Genomic DNA, 14,757 nt, shown 5'->3' on the forward strand with positions numbered 1-14,757 from the left:
ATCAGCGTAATCAATAATGGGAAGGAGTAGGGACTGTGCTAGCATAATTTTTGTCGGTATGGGTAAGAAGTTACGCAGACGTCGTAGAGAACTAGACGCGGCGTAAAATTTCCGACCAAGTTCTTGAATCTGGTGGGACCAAGATAAAGTTTGATCTAAGTGAATACCTAAGTTTTTAACATGCTTACTAAAAGGTATTATAACACCGTTAATATGTACAGCAGGCAATATACCCCAGTCAACCTCAGATATTTGGTAAGGACTACCAACTACAATAACCTGGCTTTTTGCGGGGTTGATCTTAAGGCCGAATTGATCGCACCAAATGACAATTTTAGCCAGTTCATTATTAATAGAATGAACAGCATTTGGTAGTTCATCGAGCGTCGAATGGGTATAAATTTGTAAGTCGTCAGCAAACATATGGTAGGGAGAAGTTAATTGAGAAGTAAGATTATTTATGAAAATAGCAAAGAGAAGAGGTGACAAGACGCCACCCTGAGGCACACCGGCGGCAACTGCGCACCAAGTTGACTGATTTTCATCCATCAAAACACGCTGCCGCCGATCGCCCAGGTAACTTGAAAACCAATCAAGAACTGTCGATGAAAAGTTAATAAGACGAAGCAAACTCAGCAGAATATCATGATTTACCATGTTGAAGGCATTGCTAAAATCAAGAAGTGCTAAAACTGTGAGTTGCTTGTTATCCATACCGTAACGAATGTCATCTGTAACTTTAACAAGTGCAGTGGTCGTACTATGACCAGGACGGAAACCAGACTGATGAGGACTAAGGATATTATTAATGTTAAGGAAAGTGCTAAGCTGGGAATGGATAAGGCGCTCGAGTACTTTGGACAAAAATGGTAGGATGGAAATAGGACGAAAATCAGATAAGTTTGATGGATAAGATTTTTTGGGGAGGGGAATGATGTGAGCATCCTTCCAGGAGCTAGGAAAAGTTCCGGAGATGATTGAAAAATTTAGGATATGGGTGATGACGGGAATAATGATATCAAGGATAGGAATGATCATATTACGACTGATAAGATCAGTACCGATGGCATTCGACGATATGGACAGGATAGCCCTCTTAACTTCATCAACAGAACTTTGTTTAAGAACAAACGGAGGAAAAACAGGAGTAGAAGCGGTAGAAAGATTATTAAGAGTAGAGTTTATTTTTACAGTGGCGTTAAGTGAAGATGAAGAAGCAAAGTGAGAATTTAAATTATCCAGATTGATGTTACATGAAGGGAAAGTATGGGAAGATTTACCAACTCCTAGAGATTTTAAAAATTTCCATATTTTAACAGGGTCGCCGTTCTCGACCGACTTGTGAATATGACGTCTTTGTGCATCCCTACACAATACGTTGCAACGATTACGTATAGTTTTATATTTGTCCTGCATCTCTGTGGATTTGGCCATCTTCAGTTTGGTCTTAGCACGATGTTTTTTACTAAGAAGGGATTTTATTTCTGGAGACAGCCAGGGAGCAGGTGTGTGCTTTTTCCTAACAGGTCTTAAAGGAGCATGTTTATCATACAGTGCGAGCATAATATCGTTGAATAAGTTCACTTTGAGATCCACTGTATCTGCATCAAAAACTGTTTGCCAATCACACTCAGAAGCATCCAGTCGAAGTTGGTCGTGATCCATACCGGCAAAATTACGCAGCAGGATAGTTGAAGGTTTGAGCTTAGGAGGACGGAGTTTATAGGATAAGAAGATGAGGTCGTGATAGGAAAATTCATCAGCAGAGCACTGACCATGTTTGGATACGGAAAGGGGGGAGGAGACAATAATGAGGTCAAGAAGGGAGGGGGAGCAGCCAGGAGAAAAATGTGTAGGATTAAGCGGCAGTAAATGGAGATTATGTGAATTAAGGAGAGAGTATAACTTCTTACTTCGGTGGTCATTCTTAAGTAAGCATGTATTAAAGTCGCCCATGAGAATAAGATGATTATACTCAGGAGTAAGGTCATCAAGGAGAAGGTCAAAGGAAGGGAAATAGTTATTGGTCAAAGAAGGACTATAGAAGACGCCGAGGAGAATTTTGGAATGAGGAAGTTTGACTTCTATAAGGAGATGTTCGGTAGTATTGCTTGGAGGGGGTTGGGAGGAAGATTGGATCATTTTGAAGGGGATATGAGTCCGAACATATATTGCTACTCCACCACCACCTCTGCCAATACGATCATTTCGGATAAGATGGAAACCAGGAAGGGAATAATTGGCTGAAGGAAGGGAAGGCTTGAGCCAAGATTCGGAAACCAGGATAGCATGGATATTATTGGATACGAATGATGCAAGCATATCAGGAAAGTGAGCCGGAATGCTCTGTGCATTAATGTGAACGACATTAAAATTTTTCTGGAGATTATTAAACAGAGTAGGGAGAGCAAGGGCGAGGGGAGAAGAAGCACTATGAAAACTATTCTCATCGCTGCTTAAAAAATCCGGTGACGTTGTTTGACTGCAATCATGATACTCGGAATGTTCAGAACTGATATTTAACATTATAAAAATATAGAGATTAATAATAATAATATACTACTTATATAATAAAAATATTAAAAAAATATATATAAAAAAAAACAGAATAGTTAACTAATATCAGCTAATAAATAAAAATAAACTTACTTATACTTTACACCTCGTACTCTCCGGAATTTATCTATAAATTAAACTAGTATACAAGCCAAAAAAGTAATAAAAAAAACAACAAAAAAAAACGAAACTTAAAAGTAAATGACAATTCCAAGAGCTAATTTACAAATGGCAACATTATCGTAGAATAAGAATTTGGCATTTGACAGACGTACATTGACAATACTTGACACTTGACAGTTGACAACTTTAAATAAGAAAAGAATACAAAAAAACAAACAAAGGTAAACGCAGTTAGAAAGAAGGTAGTAAAACATAATTAAATATAGCAGAAGGTAGATAGACGTTATATAGTTATATAGTAGTATAAAATGGTGAAACTAACATATAAGGACAATAATTGATACAAACGGTAATAACTAATAATAATACATAATTGAAGAAACGGAAATATTGAAAAGGATGATCATTTGAACTATGTACCTATATTATATTATTTGGTACTATTGTTATTTGGTGCCTTTAACAAGCCTTTTTGAACGAACCACTATCTTACTATCTTTGGTGGAAATATGGGATGAATCATGAAGCAGAGGTACCTGGATTGGGTTTGTCTTGTGATGCAGATATAGGCTTAAAATCAGCGATACTCTCCACGCGATGGCGAACACCCCCGGATCCGATGACAAATATGTGGCCATTTCTTGTCCAGCATTTAGTGACACCAAAATGTTCCCGAGCAGCCATAAAGACCTCATGTCTGCTTTTGGTGAGAAACTCCGAGAGAGTGATTCCCGTACCCTTGAGACTTATTTTGGATGACCAAATGAGCTCCTTGTCGGACAAGTTACGGAGTTTACAAAGAATTGGTCGTGGTTTGTTCTCCTTGGGGCTGCCCAACCTATGGCAGCGACTCACTCCATTGCTTGACAAATTAGGCAATTTTAAGTGGGTGGATAATATATTCAAAGTTTCAGAAGTCACATTTTCATCTTTGTGCTCCGGAACACCATGCAGCAATAAAATCTTCCTTCTACTTCTCATCTCCTGATTGTCATATAACTTATAAAGGCAGTCAACCTGAGTCTGTAGACATTGCAGGGATGTTATAACAAAGGAGCGGAACGCTGTAAAATCGGATGCCAACCTAGTCGGGGGACTGGCCAAAGAAGTGGTGGTGGATGTTTTCTTGAGATCCTCTTGGAATTCCAGCATTCTTTTGTTAAACATCTCCGACATCTGTGCCATGGATTCTTTAATTGCCAATAAATCTGTGTTTTCATTCATTGTACAGATTGTAAAAAGTGAAGTCCAGAGAGGTTATGAATGACAAAGTAAAAAAAAGTGAATTGTTGGTTTATACTATGAGATTGAGTGTTAATTTTGTAGGAAAATGGTCCGGTAAGTACGTAGGTGGTTTATAGCATTATTTATTATACTTTTAAAAATAAATACCAATTAAATAGCATAGAGTAAATTAATTGCGTGTGTACTTTTTTACGCCTACCGCCCGAAAAAGTTTTTTTATGTTTACCTGTAGTTGTGTTTTTTGTTATTATGTGATGTTCCGTTTTAGAGGCTTATGTTTTTATTGTACAATGATATTTTTAATGTTTTGAAAGTAAAGGTTTTTAGCTGAAACTGAAATTAAATGTTTTTCTTTCTAGCGCTATCGAATTATCTGTACTGTGTCTTGTGTACTGTTTTCTGTCTATTTATGAGTCCTGTGAAAATATTCTTAGCAACATTTTGGTTTTAAAGAATCAGATAATATACGCAGGCGACATAAAATAAATTAAATACCAAAGTTTAATATAATATTATGTGTAACAAATATCTTTTATAAATATAACACTGTATTTTTATAATACTAGTTAAAAAAGCTGTACATTAAAGAATAGAGTTAAGATTTTTATACGTTCCTTATAGATAATATTATAATTTCTTTAATTATAAAATATTCAATAATTTATACCTAAATACGACTTATATCTCTGTGAATATAGTATTTAGCTTAATAATTATGAACAATAAATGTATTTTAATAAAATAAATGTGTTTTTCTCTTGGACTTTACACCTTTTAATTTACAATTATGACGCGTTCTATAAGAAGAAGTTTTATTTCATATTATAATATATTTATATATTTAAAGCAGAATAATATTCAATTAAACTATGTGGGTACATTATCAGAGTAAATAATAGCAAATATTCACAACATAGAATAGAATATTACTTTTGTCAAGAACCATTTATATATTTATCTTTCCGATAACCAAACAATAACACATACTTTTCTTAAAATTTAAATAATTCTATCGATATTAACGAAGTGTATTTTTATTCAAATTTATTAAAAACGATTAGCTAAAAAATATTAGAAAACATATATGGAGGTTCGTGTAAGGTCGTCGTGGATTATGGAGAGAATGTCACAACCGGTCCGCATGCTATTTATTAAAAATATATCCTTTTAAAGTGCTAAGGAAATTTATCTTAGATACTTATACCTATTATAAAGCTGAAGAGTTTGTTTGTTTGAACGCGTTAATCGCAGAAGCTACTGGTCCGATTAGAATTTTTTTTTCGATAAATAGCCCATTTATAAGTCTATGTTATATTATCATCACGCTAAGACCAACAAGAGACCATTACGTGTAAAACCGCGGGGCACAGCTAATATTTAGTAATAACAGAATTGAAATTTCAAATATTTTTCTAGAGGATTGTAGTAAAAAATTTCAAAAAAAATGATCCATCATTTTAGTTCGTAATATGCATTCAAATGATGAATCTCGTCACATACAATTAAACTTCACTACAATTTGGGTAGGTACATTAATGTATTATCTACTTAGCAACGACCCCAACCTTGAACTGTACCCAATTATTATTATATTAATAATGAAAACAATTCGACCGTGAAATAAAAACACAAAAAGCTTAGTCCCAGTCATCTTTTGGGCATGACGTCATACACTTACTCATTCTGATGGTTATCCTTAAAATGTGGTGTCATGATAACAACCGGTTCCCTTTGGTATGCAAAAATTGAAACAATTGTTACATCTTAGTAGTTAAAGAAGTTTAAATGTCAGCGTAAGTTTCTGAAAGAATCAATTTCATAGAAATAAGATAAACATACCTTTAAACTAACATAAGTGTATTTAATTTTGGCTGGTATTCATCCTAACTATATTATATATAATATCTATACTAATATTATAAAGCTGAAGAGTTTGTTTGTTTGAACGCGCTAATCTCAGGAACTACTGGTCCGATTTGAAAAATTCTTTCGTTGTTAGATAGCCCATTTATCGAGAAAGGCTTTATATCATCACGCTAAGACCAACAGGAGCGGAGCAATGCTAGTGAAACCGCGGGGAACAGCTAGTAATATATATGATTATTTTTATAGTCATTTATTAATAGATGTTTATGCTGTGTCTATCTTTACATCTTGTAAACACCATAAAAGTTTATATTAAATAAATGTTTGTATATTTTACGGTAACTTACAAAAAGAGTAGGCGTAGGTAATAATACAGTCTCATACTACTGAATTTAACTACTAAAAATAAATATAACAAATACATAGTGTCTGACTGTCTGACACTTTAGTCACCGCCAGATATCAAAACCACAAACTCACGGATGTATCGTCTTTTATTATATACTAGCTTCCGCCCGCGACTCCGTCCGCGTGGATGTCGGTCTTCGCGTGGATGGTTAATTTCTCCATTTTGAGTAACACTGACAACTTATAAATATCTATTGGACCCAAATACGGCTAGACCTATAATAATACGCAACGTGTGTTCGCGGTTCTACAGAACAACGTCTATGGATAAAACTGAAAAATTAAGATTTATTTTTTTTCTACGTATTTTTCCAGGATAAAAAGTATCCTATTTTACGCCCAGGATAATAAGGTATAATTATACCAAGTTTCATCGAAATCGAACCGTTAGTTTTCACGTGATGCCTTCACATACAGACAGACAGACAGACAGACAAAAAATTTTTTAATCACATATTTGGGTTTAGTATCGATCCAGTAACACCCCCTGTTATTTATTTTTTCAATATTTTCAATGTACAGAATTGACCCTTCTACAGATTTATTATATGTATAGATTATTATTATATTTTACTCACTCAACTCAGAGAAGGTAGCAATTTTTGTAAGGCAGAGAATTTTTGTAAGAATCACCTTAGAGGTGTATGATATATAAATTTTAATTTACCTAGTACTATCACAAAGAACTTATGTAAATATCATACAACAAATATCAGAGATCGATAGGTAATTTCTAGTTGTTTCTTTGAAATAAATTAGAATAGTAATTAAAATAACCGTCGATTGTTATGCTAATTTATATTCACGAATAAAATCGTCAAAGACATAAATTTACTCAAATGTCCTTTAAAACATATTTATTTAAATTTATAACAAAACACGCTAAACATGAAATTCAACGGTCACGGATTCATAACAAGAGTAACGAACTAAATTTGAATGGAGATGTTTTTAATTATTTATACTAATATTATAAAGCTGAAGAGTTTATTTATTTTAACGCGCCATTCTCGGGAACTGCTGGTCCGATTTGAAAAATTCTTTCGGTGTTAGATAGCCCATTTATCGAGGAAGGTTATAGGTTATATATCATCGCGCTACGACCAACAGGAGTGGAGCCACGGGGGTGAAACCGCGCGGGGGAGCTAGTATTCTATAAGATCAGCTTTTTCATGTGAATCGACAAACAGCCTTCAAAGAACTGAATTGGTTCGAAGTTTTTATGTCAAAGAATCTACGCATGGGAATGGCATTCATTGAAATAACAAAAAAATCAGCATCTAAAGAATACGTTATTGTAACGGCTTTGCCATCTGATATATTTTTCATTTGAGATAAGCTGCATAAAAAATAAACAAGTTACGGAGTGCAAAAATAAAGCTGTTGAAGCTTCAAGTACCAGGGCAATAGGAATAGATACTATCGTGAGTGCCGCTACGCAGTAAGGTGAATGTACGTATTGTGTATCTGCTGAACAAATAGTAGCCATATGCTATAGTTTTACAAATTATTTCTTTCTTTCTTTTACATTAGGTCTTAAACTAATTTGTGATTGTAACACTCCTAATAAGCAAATAATATGCTTGTGTCAGGAGGTTCTGCTCTTCCAAAGACCTAAATACTATTACAGAAAAGTATATACATTACTTAATTTAATTTAAGCTATGAATTTAAGTTTCGAAATATGTTCATGATCTTAATATTGAACAATTTTTTACAGTCCTGAAACTCTCTATTTTTTTTATAAATAGCTTTAACCTATGTTGTAACTTGTACATAGTTACTAGTTATTATTCTGTGCTTGCATATAATGGGTAGTTTCATTAAGGAAATGGAGGAAATTGAAAATATACTGAATGAGTACGAACACCAAAATTATTATTAGACATTTTTCTAATAGTTCTATAGCATTCAAATACGTTGAAAAGTTTAATTAAATTATACAAAAGCACTTTGGGATCGGGCACACATCCTTAACTTTACCCTGAAATTATATCATGCTATTACTAGTACGATTCACAAAATAAACTTTATAGTTTCGCAACCACATTCTCTCTCTTTCACACACTATACAATAAAGTGAAGCAGAAAATAAGGCTGCACAGAGGGCAAAGATGTTTGTATGAAACCAGTCGAGCCTGCTTATGTCACGACTTGAGTTCAAATTTCGAGTAACTGAGTTCCCAAGATTGAAGTAAACCGTACAAAAGAAAATGGAAATACATTGTTTTTTTCATGCATACTTCGTACTTTTTTTTTATTTTGTTCATGCATACTTTTTGTTGAAAAATGTTATATTTATTACTCTACAAAATGTATTTTGTCATGCATTATCATTATTTCCTTCATTCAGGAAGCACGATTATTATGCATGCCTACTTCGATAACCAAAATTCTAAGTAGCTTCGGAGCTTCCAGTTCAAATAACAGCGTAAGGAAGCGTTTTTTAACCGACTTCAAAAACTTTTTTCATCCTTTACGTTTATGACATAAAAACCTCTTTCCTAAACAGATTGCAAGCGTTGAAAACGGAACTAAAAGATCGTTAAATCATGTCTTCGTGTAAGACGATTAATGTTTGATATATTTTTTAATTCAGTTATACAAATTAGTACCTAGATATTATGAATCAGATGACAAATCTTCAATTGCTAAAAAACCGGTTGATGTAGCTCGAATCACCTTGACACCCAAACCAAATGCCATATCAACCAATAGAGCATCACGTATTAAAAACTTTTTTATAAACAGTATTAAGTCATAACCATAACGAAATAATCAATTGTGACCATGGCGAGGCCTCAAATTAAATGTACATTATAAAATAGGTCGTGAAGGTAAAGCGCGTAACAATTTTGTATGTCACTTTAGAGATATGAAAGGACTTAAGATTGTAAATTATTACATTTCATATGTATATATATTAAAGTAATAATAATATTCAAATAATAATTTGAGATGCGAATTTGTAAATTTATAAGATCGTCTTATTATTTTTAGTATTTTCCTTGTATATATTAAATATGTATTTCGCTGATAATATATTCTCCTGTATATATTACACAAAGTGGAATCGCCTAACATAAATAAGTCCGAAAACAATAACTCGACTATTTAAATTCACCTAATATTATTATCTATTATTGAATTTAGTTATTCTTCCTTTTGTTTGTCTATGGTCTTAGTTTGACCAAGCATAGATAATTTTCACGTACAAGATATTTCCTCTATCGAGTCAGTGCTTTTTTTAATTTGATTGTTTTTGTTTTCATTTGTTTAATTTGAATAAAATAACTTTAATTAACTGAATAAAATTGTCTGTCAATTACGTAAGGTCCAGCCTCCATCAGTTTCGTTAAAGTTGCATAATTTTCAGACCACAACTCAGCAAATTGGACAGACTTTTACTATCTAGGCAACTACCTATGCAAGAATAGATCTGAACATTTCACCTAGATATTAATTGGGTGCTGTTTGTAAATCAAATGTAGCTGTGAAGTTTTATAATAGAATTGATTGCGATAATACTCGACGTTATTTTGTAAAATGTAAAATATTTCCTATAGCTTTATATTTGTTTTCTTTTTCTTACTTGAAACACATGTCAATGAATACTTATTTAAAATGTAATTAATTAATTGATCACAATAGCAAATGTGTTATTAATTGAATTCGTGAAATTTTAGAAAACCCAACCGTTTCAACATTTCAAAATCATCGAATGATTCATTTGCATTTAATCGCAGTTAAAACCCTGACCGCACCAATAAACAATAAATTAAGGAACATTCTCGAAGAAAATTATATGATAGGTATCAAGTTCAACGAAAAAAGCAAAAATTTCCGCCAGTCGAAAAGCCGTACAAGTTCAAATCAATGCGTTGAGGTGTGCTACCGAATTTCCATACATTATAATAATATTGCAGTCGAATGATTGACCGCCTCCTTGGTACAGTGGTTGACGCGTGAGCGTAGAACCGAGGGGTCCTGGGTTCGATTCCCGGTGGAGACGAAGAAAAAAAAAAATGTCTCGGTCTGGTAGGACACAGAAGGCTGATCACCTACTTGTCCCTAAAGAAAATCGATCAGTGAAACAGATGTATGCATAATGCATCTGCCCCTTACCCCACTACGGGGACACGGGACTTCACATAATAATATTGCGTGTAGGTGCATGGTACATATTATTATCATATTATTTTTCTTGCAAAAAATATGTGTCGGAGTTTAAGAGACTATAGTACCCTATATTCGGCAAATTGATGAAACGATTACAAGAGTGTAGCGGGAAATAAGTTTGCTTTATTTGGTAAGTATTTTTTTTTTACTTGATATCAAAGGTGTTTGATACTTATAATCGGCGCGTTTACTTATAAGGAGTCATTTTAAAGTCAGGAAGTGTCTATGCATCGTACACATCTCCGAAAAAATGATAAAAGACACTTGCTGAGAAGCAGCATTTTTTTTTCAAAATTACAAAAATGCTGAGCCATTCACCCTCTATAGTATATTATCTATAGTGACGTCATTAGACAGCTTTAAAAGCATTACAAAGTTTCATACATTGTACTTGGGAGAATCCTCGACACTGACTCATTGTCTGACTCCATAGTCTTACCGGTTTGTTACCGATGGGAATTATAAATTATTAGGTTTTTTTTCTACTTAGGCATTACGTCGAAAAACAATTAATAATGCTTAATGGAGTTTAATTACATTAGCTAGAGTCTGGAGACTACATTCTCAGTTTGTTTGTGCGTCTGTGCGTTAATGTTGGTGGGAGCAGTTTTTTAGAGTAAGTATATAGATATACTCAATATTAGTACTACTGTTTATGTCCAATTGGACGCTACAATTAGAAACTTACTGAAGTATAAAATTACAATCTACAAAAAGCAATCCGAAATGTATAACATTCAGGAATATTTAATTTATTACTGTACAAATATGATATGTTTTATAAAAGGCAAAATAAATATTTTGCTTAATCTTCTGGATCGTGGTAATATACATGACGTATCGAAATAAATATAAATTCAGATAATTTTATAGACTCATAAAAGTGACACGGGTAAAAATTGTTGGATTCTGGATATAATCATTCGTACGGATTTCACTCACTATTAACTTCATTTACATTCGAATGTATATATCTGGCGACTGAAGTTTTAAGGTGAAATAGTACATAACTACTACAATAAAATTAAAAAAACTTACATCAGCGAATCTGACGGTAAAAGGTCTTCTTCACCATAAGACAATTGTTTCAATACTACAATGATGTAAAGACGTAACGCGCAAACAATGTTATTCCTCTAAGTCATCCGTTATCTCACATTCCTGGATTGATTCACAAAGCGTTACATCCTCAGATACCATTCACATCCTACCATTGCCAGGTAGTCGAGTATAATTCATCCATTGTATTGAATGCATCTTTTGTCACACTCGAGATGAAGTACACTGCTGCGTATGTTTTAGGGAAAAAGTTGAGTTTAGGTGTGTATGACGTAATGTATTTGTACTTGCTGCATTGTCATTGTACGCGTCATGAAGGATGATTGTTTAAGAAACATGCGTAACGTTCTTTAATTTTTTTGAATTGGAAAAAAAAGATCACCAAATAATTAATAAAGCTGAAGAGTTTGGTTGGTTGAATGCGTTTATCTCAAGAACTACGGTACGATTTAAAAAAATATTTCAGTGTTAGATAGTCCATGTATCGAGACTTAAATATCGTCACGCTAAGAATAATATGAGCGGGGCAATGTGTGCAAAAACCGCGGGGCACATCAAATTAGTTATAATTTACGAATCCTTAAAAAATAAAGGTAAAATTTACACTATAACCGTAACTTTATGACCTATATATCATTTCATACATGACAAATTCTTGTTTCCCCACAATTTCTATACGCAACCCACATTTCTACGGGCCAAGTAACATAGTACAAGTCTTGGACATTCGACCCAATAGCGTCGATCCGCTCCAGCGCCCGCCCCACTTGCTCGCCCTCACTTCCTGCATGTATCGCGTCTCCTCAGATCATATTTATGCCTTTGATTCTATAGAATAACATATATTGAAATTGTAGAAAAGGTACTTAAATGAAAAGCAACAGTGGAAGATCGTACAAAATCATCGGCGACCTTTTAAACTTTAATAAGTACTGTCGGATATCCCTATATTCAAAACAATAAAATAATACGTTTAAAATCTGCTGCAAAATAAAATTATAACAAATAAGGTTTATAATACTAGCGGGAAATCATTCAGATCAAAACCTAAGGTAGGAAAAAAGGATTAAATTAATGCATAATGAATAAATAATTGTTAGTCACGGAAGCGTTTTCTACTTCATAGATTTTTCCCAATTAGAACTATTTTTATATAAACAATGAGTCACTTTACAGAAAGACCTTCGAACATAATGTTAAGACTTCAGTAATTCAAGTTAATTTAACAACTGTCATCGTTTCTAAAAAGTTGTATTAGTTAGTAATTTAATACTTTTAAATTACGTTGAAATGTATTGATACTTTCTCTAAAAATAGAGGAGAGTCGGAAATAAAATTAACAACATGTATTTAAATTGCAAGCCATTCAAGCGAATCACTCCTAATGACGTCTGACCTACAAATTGCATTAAATTATTCACAGTTTTACAATCCATTCATTATTTTATTCATAAATACTTTATTCTTCTATAATATAAAAATGAATCCCAAAATGTGTTGGTAAGCGCATAACTTTAGAACAGCTGAACCGATTTCTATAATTCTTTTTTTATTACATTCCTTGAAGTACGAGGATGGTTCTTATGTAGAGAAAGCGTGAATATGTACCACGGGCGAAGCCGGGGCGGACCGCTAGTTCATAATAAAAATCGGTATAAATTCTCCGCTTTAAAAAACATTTTCTGGAATTCATTCAATGCATTTACCAAGAGATCGTTAAAGAATAGATCAATAAATTTTCGTAAAATAGAAATTAGTAAGTTTGAAGGTTTTGGATAATAAAAATCCCTTCGACGACATATGCACTCTTGATGAAAAATCTTATAATTTATATTAATAGCTGTTATAAATCAACTTATTAGTTAACGTCTATGGAACTAATACATAAATTTTACTGATTTTACCACTTTCATACACGGCAAAAACTTGCATCATTAAAGGTTATATACTCGAAGTAATCGTTCTAAATCGTCTCGAAGAACCTTAATTTTGTTTCTATCTAAACAAAGCATGAGTACAGTTTAAAGTATTACATTATTTATTATTTCTAGAGAATTAATCTCAATTATTCCTATCAATACCTAGCAATGCCCTTTAGAAACGATTCATCTCAACTTCGCGGTATTTCACGGCGTTTCCGCAACTCAGTGCATATCGTAGTAAAGATGTTTTAGTTCAGTAATTTATGGCTTTTGTGCTAATGATCGACCTTTAGACGAGTATTCCTCTTTCGTAATCAACATTTGTTTATATCAGTTTAGTTTTTAGAATTATTTTTCGAAATACCTACTGTTGAGTAAAGTTTCGCGATGATTAGGTATTAATTATTTTATCCTATGGGATGTGGGCTAATGTAGCGTTCGGGCCAAATTCTTGATGCTGTATATTTATGCTGAAATAAACATGATTTTGTTCATGAAGATTAAATAACGATCTAAACAAAGAAATTTACTTAATAAATTTTAAACAAAAGCTAAGTATTTTGATAATTCTATCACTAGCTCCTAAAATTGTTACAAATACTTACATATTAAAAGTAATGGAAAAAGTTGAAAGAGTCAACTTATTAATAGAATGATAATGTTAGGGTTCACATTATCATTCTATAAAAAAGCCTTTAAAACACAGATAAATAATTGCATGGAAATCTTTCAAAATTATTGTAATTTATAATATTCTCGTACCCTAACATATTTTAACAACAACAATTAATGTCTGGTAAATGTACCCTTATCACCGAAACTTATCCTAAATTTTTGTAAAACATTTAAAACCAATACATAAACAATAACAGATTCTTATAATCGTCTTTATTGCATTATTCTTTTATCAGACATTGCAATATATGCAAGAAACATGTTAGGCTCGTAATCATTTTCTGAGTAGTGGAGATAAGGCGCTACCTGCGTGAGCTTCGCAATGCCCTTCTAATATAACCCTGCTGGTTTTGAAAACACAATATTATTTCAAATTAACCTCCATTTGGAACGTTTAAAGCTTTTTAATCTTATCACTAATTTAAATACACTTAAAGGTAAAATTCGGTAACATAATCTCTGAGAAAAAATCTTCCCATAAATTATGTAGGAAATAATTGTTTAAGATTATTAATATATTTAGTATATGTATGCAAGAATTAAAAATGAAAATACTGAAGGTATAGTAAGAAAGGTGTATACACATCTAAATATAAATAACACACAAATTTACGTATTTACGATATTTCATTATTTTACAACTTAAAACTGTTCGTCTAATTTTTAATTTTTTAAGTAGTTTTTTGATACGATTTGACCTTGATTTGTAAACAATAGTGTGTTT

Source organism: Colias croceus, chromosome 2, assembly GCF_905220415.1.
Source record: "Colias croceus chromosome 2, ilColCroc2.1".
Taxonomy (NCBI): Eukaryota; Metazoa; Arthropoda; class Insecta; order Lepidoptera; family Pieridae; genus Colias; species Colias croceus.